The sequence below is a fragment of the Coenobita brevimanus genome, chromosome 58, assembly GCF_032717465.1.
Source record: "Coenobita brevimanus isolate Jiangsu-jjx chromosome 58, ASM3271746v2, whole genome shotgun sequence".
Classification (NCBI taxonomy): domain Eukaryota; kingdom Metazoa; phylum Arthropoda; class Malacostraca; order Decapoda; family Coenobitidae; genus Coenobita; species Coenobita brevimanus.
This window is the reverse complement of record NC_137011.1, coordinates 20,761,108-20,772,334: the sequence shown is the minus strand read 5'-3', so window position 1 is coordinate 20,772,334 and position 11,227 is coordinate 20,761,108.

The following is an 11,227-nucleotide window of genomic DNA, read 5'->3' as shown; positions in this document are numbered from 1 at the left end:
TTTTCCTTATTTGCATATTACTGCATACTGCATACTATTTTAACGAAAATTTTCTTAGTCAGAATATTATCAATTATTCAAAATTTTTAAAATCAAATTCTCTTGTTATTAATGTTTTTTTTTATTAAAGGTAAACCAGAGCTGTTTATTAGGTGGTGTATCATCGATTAGAATAACATAAAGTCTAGCAGAATAATTCTTAGTGCAGTGTCACAGGCTTTAATAATATGTCTTCCAATGATGTACTCGACAGAACGTAAGTTAAGATAACAGATAACTGTGGATAACGGGAACAAATAAGTATCTCTTTCATGCACGGACTCTAATCGAGTCATTAAATACCATCCTGTACAATGCACCATGATGCACATCGTTTTAAACAAAGGAAGACACAAGTAGTCCCGCCGATGTGTGTCATATATTTTTTTTTTTTTTTACCTGATTCGAGTCATGGTGTGCTTTATAGATTGTTAAGCAATCTTACAACTCAAACCACCTGTGCCTGAGAGGGGTATTTAGTAATTTTCCAAACAATGGTAAGTTCTAATTATTGGAAGCCAGATGATTTACTCCCAGAAGGGAAAGCCACGAATAAATCACCTCTATGTCACCCTGTCACGACATCAGGTTGTCCTCCTTCCCTCCACCTCCAGGTTGCCCTCCTTCCACCTCACATGACTGTCACTCAATACATGTTACGAGTCATAATACTTAAATCTACTTATTTTCACCTACATCCACTGGACCAGGCGAAAAACATGAAAGACAGGCCATCGTACAGGAAAACCGAGATGGCAGAACACGAGCAATTTGTATTACTGTGGTTGGAGGGTTTGTCCCTAAGAGCCACAGCTGAGCAGACTGGCACCAGTGCCACCACCATGGGCAGGTGGGCAGAGATGCCAAGTTAGCATTCTGGCACCAGACCTAGAGATATACGAGCAAATACACGTATATTCAGTGATAAAACTATGATGGCTTATGATACTAATAGAGAGCTACATATATATTTTTTTCGCATTTCCAATATCCTAGATACCACTCCAGTACCGTTAGTTTTCATCTGGCACTTTCTACCAGTGTGACTTGCACCTATGTTAACCTCTCCCGTCTGGCAGATGTAGCGAGCGCTCCCCCCAGCTGGGTATTCCCGACAAAAGTTGGCAAAATCGTCTATTTTTAAACCTTCATATTTCAGTCAATACTTAACCAAATATAATAAACAAGGTCTCATATAACTCATCAATCCTTCGACTTCAAGCTGATATCAGCAGATGGTCCGTGAAGTGCGTGTAGGGAGAGTGAGTGGGGAATGAGGGCAATTTTTGTTGTTTTTTTGCTGGTGTCCGTATGCATGGTGGAGGTTTGGTAACACATTTAAGGCTTACACTAGCCCTCCATAATCATAACACTTCGATAACACTTTCAGAAAACCAAAATCCACTACAAACACTATTTACATGAATAATTTTCCATAATCGGTCATACCCGGTGCTGGTAGGCCTGTAACCATAGCAGTGCTCTTGAAGGCAGGCTGTCTGCTCACCTCCACCACAGTTCACCATCACCATGCCTTACAGACAGACAGACAGACATACTTTCTCTCTCTCTCTCTTTCTCTCTCTCTCTCTCACACACACACACACACGGAGATGCATGGTTGGTTTGCATTGTTGCTGTATTCTGGCAGCATTGAGTGAGTAGAAGCCTGGGGTATTACAGCTACTAGAAATAATACTTTTATTATTACTGCTACAACTACAACTACCACTACTACAACTACTGCTAATACTACAACTACCACTACTACAACTACTACTTTTGCTACAACTACCACAACTACTACTATTATTACTACCACACCTACTACACATACTACCACTACTACTACTACCACTGCAAGTACTACTACAAAAAAACTAAAAAAAATATTTAATGTGAACAAAGTACCGATAATTACAGTATTTACGTACTGCCAATAATCGGAAATACTTACCACTATGACTTTCCCTTTCGTGTGATTTGTACATTTTCATTTTCAGAAATATGTATAAACATATATTTTCAATATAAAATAAGGCAACGACTTTATCATGAAACAAACTTTCTGCTGCCATTCTTCATATAAATATAAACAGAGCAGTAAAATATTTTCTTTTCAATTACACAAAAAACAACATACTGGTATATACAAAACTAACACTAACTTATGCTTAATACCCAGATGCCTTACAGACAGACAGACAGATAAGAGCAGGTAGATTCCGAAGTGGGTATTCAGCTACTGATCATCTACATACAATAAATCAGCTAATTGAGGTTACTACAAAGTGTAGTAAACCACTATGCTTATTTTCATTTATTTTTCATTGAATAGGCTCTCAACTGAATGGAACACATAGTAATTAAATATTCATTGCGGGAATAAGGAGTAAACGAGACCATTGTAAGACAGCTCGAAAACATAAAACGAGGGAAGTGCACCAGTTAAATTTCATAAAGGCGCGGAAAAATTAAGACTGAAAATGGTGCAAGTCAGGGAGATACAATTTCACCATAATTATTTACAGCATGCCTAGAAAGTATTGTCAGAAAGCTCGACCGGGAGAACAAAGTAAACACAGATGGAGAAAACCTAAATCATTTAAGATTTGAAGATGGCATAATCTTAATCTCAGAAACAGCACAGACACTGCAATAAATATTAAATGGTCTAAATAGAGAAAGTCTCAAAGCAGGGCTAAAGATGAACCGGAGAAAAACTAATGTTTAATCAGAGAAGCAAACAAATTCTTGAAGAAGTCAGGGGTTATAATTACTTGGCGTAAATACTTTAACGAAACACCATGATAGAGATATAGAAAGACACATTACAATTGGATGGATAGCTTTCAGTAATCATAGAGACATCATGAAAAGTACCTTGTCAGTATGTATGAAACAAACAGTATACTGGTATAACGAATGCATGATTATAGCTATCACGTACAGTTGTGAGACCTGGAAACTGACAAAATCGATGGAAAGTCAGCTAAGCCATTATCAAAGAGTAATGGAAAGGCCAATGTTGGTAATATCTTTAACCCTTCGTTAGTCCTGTGGGGGTATTCAAACGTGGTTAGTCCGGGGGGTGTTACAACACCACAATACAAAAATACGTGTAGTGTTACTAACATGTAAAATATATTCATCCTGCCGCTTCAGCATATCTCTGCAATCACTAATGGAAAGATTGAATACCTTGTAGGTGGCGTGTATTAATTTATGACAATAATAATAAATTATAATATCAGTAAAAAATAACAAATGGACTCATATCAGATTTGTCAGGTAAACACGCACAGGAAAATACATTTTGTGATTTTTAAAATCAGTATAATGAAAAACAATATGCAAAAATAAGATAAAAAACAATCTATATCACAATATGATCCGATTGGTTAGTTTGATAGGGTGACAGGACGTCCCCCGGGGGGGTGGAAAGTGCCCCTCTCTCTCACTACGGCAGAGGCAGGACTAAACCAATCCACATGCTCCCTCCCCTCACTGAATCAGGAGAGTATTGGAACGGAGAGAAATATTTGAATTACTGGCTAGGAAATATGAGCTTTTAAAAAAATCTGGGGTGCCAAAACACCCCACCTGACTAACGAAGGATTATGAGGCAGGAAAAGATCAACTCGGGTTAGAGAGACGAGTCAAGTCAAAAACATTATAGAAGTTATAACAAACCAAAAATGGAGGTGGGCAGAACATATAGCAAGAATAATTGAGGCCCTGCTCACCACAAGGGGCAAAGCGCCATACCAGCTGAAACCTGTTCTTTTCCACCAGCTGCTTCCTCAACACTACCCTATGAGTGCACAAAGTAGCTTTGCTCATTTCTGATTAGTGCAATAACGGTGAAAATCTGAAGTGAGGAAAGCGACTTTGTGCAGTGTTTGAGGGAGCAGCTGGTGGGGAAAAAAAAAAAAAAAAAAAGCAGGTTTCAGATAGTACGGCACTTTCCCGCCTGTGGTATACAGGGCCTTAACTGATAGCCGATGGAGCAAGAGGCTGACTGACTGGAGATTGTAAGCACAACAGAAAATGGTCAGACAGGAGGTCGAGAGATGAGGTAAAGAAGTTTGCTGGCAAACTGTTGCAGATATTGGCTCAGTCAAGGAATTCATGGAAAAGGATGGGGGACATCTTTGTTCAGCAGTGGATTTAGAATGGCTCAAAAAAAAAAAAAAAAAATATAAAAATATATATATATATATAAATATATATATATATATATATATATATATATATATATATATATATGTATATACATATATGTATATATATATATATATATATATATATATATGTATAAAAATATATATATATATATATATATATATATATATATATATATATAATGTGATTAACTATCCAGTCATCTTAGCCACAAAAGTATAGTGCCAGGAGAACTGGGCAACCGCAACAATTGCTGTGGTTTAAGCTATCCAAATCTGTTCTATTGGCATCACTGACCGCGAGTGTTTCCGGCTGATTACCTTCTTTGGCCCTTTTCCTCACAGAACCACAAATCTCACCCTCTACCGATATAACTCCATTTTGTTTTCCCGGTTACCATCTCCTTACAAACTTTCGAAACAAGGGCGGCACCTGTTGTTATATCAAATCGCAATATGCATTTGATACTTTTTTAAACTTCACTTCATCCAGTTTTGATTACTCATTATATAAATTAAATTGCAAAAACATTAGCAAATATATCTGTGCTTCTTCGGAACCCAGTGTATTTGATTCCATATCCACTCAGTTGAGTAACCTTGACCTTGCCCTTGGCAATGAAATTACCATTTTGGGTGATTTTAACATACACAATGTTGAATGGTTATTGCATTCTGCCCGGACTGACGACGCTGGTCTAGAATGCGAGCTGTTTGCGGAACCGTTTAATCTCACCCAGTTGGTAGAGCAACCAACCAGAATACCTGATAATCCTGACCATAATGCCCATTTCTTGGATTTATTCTTGACAAATAATCCAGATCAATACAGGATAGAGGAACTGTCACCACTTGGATCCTCTGACCACAATCTCATCAAAGCCTCATTAGTTAACCCTCCTACACCTCCCCATTCCGAACCTGTCAGGGTGACCCGATGGCACTTCGACAGGGCAGACTGGGATGGATTTAGAAATTATCTTGCTGATGTTCCATGGCAGTCTTTCTTCTCTAGTGATCCCAATTCTACCCAGTCCCACATTTGCGACTTATACTAGCTGGTATGGATTTATTCATACCAAGTCAACAATTCACTAAAAGATCAAACTCTCCAAAATGGTTTGATGGCAATTGTGCCAGAGCAACAGCCCAAAAGTCATTAGCATATAACTCTTACTTAAAATCAAAAACATCTGAATCACTCTCCCAATTTAAAATTGCTAGAAATCATGCAAAAGCTGTATTAAATCTATCTAAATCAAACTTTCTTCAAAAACAAGGATCAAAACTACTTAACAACCCTAATGACAATAGAATATTCTGGTCAACTCTTAATTCTTTCAATAATAACTTTAACAAGTCATCTTCCATTCCCCCACTAAAATCTTCAGATGGCAATATTACAAATGACCCACGTGGGAAAGCAGATATCTTTGCTAGTACCTTTGCAAGAAACTCTACCATAGATGATACCAGCCAGAATGTCTCAGTACTGGAACTTGATTCTCCCGAAATTGCCCCACTTAAAATACAGACAAGATTCGTAAAATCCATCTTAGACAATTTACCTACCAACAAAGCTCCAGGCCCAGATGGAATTCCGCCAATTGCTTTGAAAAAGTGTTCCCCTGAACTTGCCTCTGTCCTAGCCAAATTATTCAGACTATGCATACGTACTTCTTTATTCCCAAATTCATGGAAAGAAGCCAATATCCACCCAGTTCCGAAGAAAGGAAGTTCGTCTGACCCCTCCAATTACAGACCAATAGCTGTCACATCTTCTCTTGGTAAGGTATTTGAAACTTTAATTAATAAGCATATTGTTAAACATCTTGAATCCAACAACTTAATTAGTGATAGACAATACGGTTTTCGCCACGAAAGATCCACCATCGACATACTCAATCTCTTAACTCATACCATCCATCAATCAATTGATCTTTTTGGAGAAACTCATGCAGTAGCTCTTGATATCTCTAAAGCTTTCGACAGAGTATGGCACCGTTCCCTGCTGTCGAAACTCCCTTGCTATGGACTAATGTCTTTTGTTCCTTTGATTTCTTCTTATCTTAGTGACAGGAAAATAAGAGTAAAAGTAGATGATGCATATTCGAATTTCCACTCAATTAACGCCGGCGTGCCACAGGGATCAATTCTGGCGCCAACCCTATTTCTGGTTCATATTAATGATCTCTTATCTGTCAATCACAATCCCGTTCACTCATATGCAGATGACTCAACACTACATAGTTCATTCACACTCAGACATCCATTTACAAAGTCTAGTATCTCTACCTCTGAACTCAGTACAGCCATCTCCATAAATCAAGATCTAGCTACAATCAGTGAATGGGGACAAAACAACCTTGTCTCTTTTAATGCTAGTAAAACTAAATATATACAGATATTGCCAGATTCGTACATTACCTTCAGTGCTACTAATATTCCCATCTCCAAAAGTATTGAAATTCTTGGTGTCTCACTTAACAGTGCCCTCAGCTGGACCTCTCATGTCAGATCACTTGCTAAAACCGCCTCAAAGAAACCTGGATTATTGTACAGAGTCCGTAACTTCTTCGCCGATGAACAGTTAGCTATAATTTATAAGTCATGTGCGCTCTCAGCTTGAATATTGGTCACCCTTGTGGATACCCCCTAGTCTACTGTCACTTGCCAAGTTGCATAGGGCTAAACAGTAATATAGATGAGATGTGACTGAAATCTATCTCCCCATAACAGATTAATCTGGTTCTATGTAGAAATCAGGTGGCTAAATGCCTGACTTTCATCTAGCGGTCTTGGGTTTGATTCCTGGCCAGGAGCTTAAAAAAACAAATATTTTTACACAAGCATGTAATGTGTGTCTTTCCCATATATATATATATATATATATATATATATATATATATATATATATATATATATATATATATATATTTTACTGTGTGTCTGTTTGTATGTGAGTGTGTGTGTGTTCTTACCTAATTGTTCTTACCTAATTGTATCTTTACAGGAATGAGTCAAGCTCGTACTGTCCCGTGTCCTAAACCATATTTATCGTACATATCCTTAAATCTGTGAATTGTTTTGGCACACACTATTTCATTCGGTAGTGCATTCCATTGATCAATTGCTCTGTTTGGGAAACTGAATTTCCTTACGTCTTTATCACCTCTCTTCTTATGCAGTGTCCTCTTGCTGATGCTTCTCCATATGTTAAGTAATCATTTATGTCTATTTTCTCCTTTCCTGATATGTATTTATATAGCATTATCATGTCACCTCTTTTCCTTCTCTCCTGTAGTGTTGGTAGATTCAGTTTATTTAGTCTTTCTTCGTGGCTTAGGTCCCTTAAGCTTGGTATCCATCTTGTAGCGGCCCTTTGAACTTTTTCAATCTTGTCTATGTGCTTTTTGAGATGAGGACTCCAGACTACTGATGCATATTCCAGGGTTGGTCTAATGAATGATGTTATTATCCTTCTTAGCATGTCTTCATTTATGTATGTGAATGCTATTCTCATATTTGCAAGCAGTGTATACATGTTCCGTACCTTCTCGCTGATGTGGTCAGCCAGAGATAGTCTGTTATTGATAATCACACTTAGGTCTTTCTCTCTTTCTTATGTATATAGGGTTTTGTTTTCAAACTTATAATCCCAATCAGGTCTTTTTCCACTTTTACCAAACTTGATTACATGACACTTGTCCACATTGAATTCCATTTGCCATGTATTACTCCATTCATGAAGTTTATTTAATTCTTCTTGTAGCTCTTTACAAGAGTATGTGTTAGTAATTCTCCTTTGTATTTTTGCATCATCTCCAAACATATTCAGATAGCTCTCATTTCCAGTGTTACTGTTTATATCATTTATATACACTAAAAACATGATTGGTGCCGGCACTGAACCCTGTGGTACTCCAGTAGTCACTTCTTTCCATGATGAGTAGTTTCCTCTTAGTACTGTCCTCATTTCTCTTTTTATGAGAAAGTCTTGCATCCAACAAAACAGTTTGCCTCGAATTCCTCCTAGATGGTACAGTTTCCATAAAAGTCTTTGGTGTGGTACTGTGTCAAAAGCTTTCTTGAAATCTAAATAGATACTGTCCACCCATCCTTCCCTTTCCTGTACTGTGTTTGTTACTCTGTCATAGTAGCTCAACAGAGTAGCAACACATGATTTTCCTTTTCTGAAACCAAACTGTCTTTCTGTTATCATACTGTGTTCTTCTAGATGATTTACCCAAGCTTTTCTTATAAGTTTTTCTAATACCTTGCTTACAACACTGGTCAGTGATACTGGTCGGTAAGTTGAGTGGATTTTGTCTATTTCCTTTCTTGAATAAGGGGACAATATTTGCTTTTTTCCAAATATCTGGTAGTTTACCTTGACTCAAGAATTTCTTGAAAATTAAAAATAATGGTTTACATAACTCATTTGCACATTCTCGTAATACCCAACATGAAATTTCATCAGGACCACTTGCTTTTCCTCTGTCTAATCTACTTAACTCCTCCTGTATTACTTTTTCTGCTTTTGTATATCTGGTAGTATGTGTGGACATGCGTGTTCCACATAGTCCCTCTCAAAATTTTTTTCTTCTGTAAAAACTAATTGGAAATTCTTATTTAGTGCTTCACAAATATCTTTCTCTTGTGTATAAGTGATTCCCTCGTCCGTAATGGATTGTATTATATCTTTTACTTTAGTTTTGCTTCTGATATAGCTGTAAAACAGCTTTGGTTGATCACTACTTTTATTTATTATATCCTCCTCAAACTGTTTTTGGGCTTCCCTCCTTATTCTTGTATAGTCGTTTCTTGCCTGTTTGTAATTATTGTACGCCCTTTCACTATTGTGTCTTCTGTATCTATTCCACAACAAATCTCTTCTTTCTTTTGATTTTTTACATTCTGTATTGAACCATTTCTGTATTTTCTTATCTGCTTCTTTGTGCTGTGGGATGTACTTCTGGACTCCTATTTCATAAAATTCACAAAAATTTTTATATACAGCATTTAAATCTTGTCCTCTAAGCTCATTTTCCCAATCAACTTCTAAGAAATACTTCTTTAGGTCTCGATAATTTCCCTTTTTATAGTTTAGGCTCTTTTTGTAACTATCATTGCTGTTTACTATGTCATATGCTATCCTGAAGTTATTGTTTAGTACTGCATGATCGCTTTTGCCGAGTGGAGGGTGATATATTAAACTGTCAATATCATTTTCTTGCCTTGTAAATATTAGATCTAGTACTGAAGGTACATCAAGTCCTCTTTTTCTGGTGGTTTCCCTCACATGTTGCGTTAAGAAAAACTCTTGTACGAGATCCAGGAGCTTTTGGTCCCAACAGCTTTCTTGGCTATTTATATCTAGAGTATTCCAATTTATATTTGAAGTCCCCAGTTAGTATAATTCTTTCCGATTTCTCTTCCATTTTATGTAGCAATGATCTTACACGCTGAATTGTACACTCTGCCAGGTCCTCATATTCGTCTCTTTCCCATGTGTTTGATCTGGGTGGCATGTACAAATTGGCTACAATTACTTTACCTTCAGATGTGTCGATCTCTACTGCAATCAGTTCTACTTGTGATGGTATATCTAGTTTTATTTCCTTGACTTTTAGATTTTTCTTAGTTAATATTATAATTTCTCCTCCTTTTTTTAAATATCTGTCTCTTCTCCATATATTGTATTCCTCTAAGTTTAATATGTCATTTGATATCCTTGGTATTAATTTTGTTTCAGTTAGGCATATTATTTGTGGTTCATTTTCTCTGACATAATCATTCATCTCTAGTAATTTAGATACCATTCCATCCACATTTGAGTACATCAACTTTATCATCTTGTTTATATACTTGTCCTGACATGGTTCTACTACCTTCCTCCTTTTTATTCCATCCTGTTTGTGTACCACTTTCGTACCTGCAATCCTATTACTTTGTAAAAAAAATTTCTTCTTGTCCTCTTCTGATCTTCCCTCATTTTTTGTTTTTGCTTCCTCCCTTTTCTCTTTCAGTACTTCCATTTCCTCTTGTGTTAGGCATCTTTTTATCCATACATTTTTGAACTCTTCTTTTTCCTTAAGATTCTTTGCATTTTTTAGTATCTCTTCCACAGTGTTTACACTCTGGAAAGTCACCTTTAGAGGTCTTGTCTTGCTTTTCTCGTATTTCCCTAACCTTTTGTGTTCCTCTATGTCTTTACTACAGATTTCCTCTGATACTTCTTTCAGTAAGCTCATTACATTTCCCATCTCCTTTTTGTCTCTTGTGATCTTGTTTTTAACTTCATCCTCTTCTATACCAGTGATTACTATTGATTTGTTTATCTCTACTGAATCTCTGACTAACTTTGGATTGTTTTGGATTATTCTTTTCACCTCCTTTTTAATGCTTTTTTCCTCCACCCTTGTTTCTAAGTCTTTCTTTACTTTCACCATTTCTGCATACGTGGTTTCTACATCATTTTTGTAGCTTTGCACAGCTTCATTTACTTGTGTTATCTTCTCCTCAATATCACTGCTCTGGTCAATAAGACTGCTAACTTGCCTAATTGTCTCTGTGTCATTTTTTAACTCTTCCATAACACTCTCGTGATTGACTACTGTACTTGCCATTTCACTCATTTTCTTCCTAAGTGTACTCAATTCCACGGTTAGTTCACTGATGGTTGTGTCTTTCTTATTGGCCTCCCTTCCTAGTTTTTCTATTTCTTCCTTTTGCAAGTGCATCTGCTTCTTTATTTCATCAATTTCATTTTTGAAAGCCATTTCTAGTTTGTTTACACGTTCAACCAGTCTATTGTGGGTCTCTACTTCAACCAGTTCTTGGTAGAAATCATCATTTTGCTTTTTACCTTTATCCCTTTTCTTTTCCAAATTTGTTTTACTGAAGCATGTATCCATTTTACAATACTTAAAGTGCAAAGCATACACTTACAATCTCCGTCTTGTTGTAAACAAACCTCAGAGATGACTCAGCATATTCTTTCG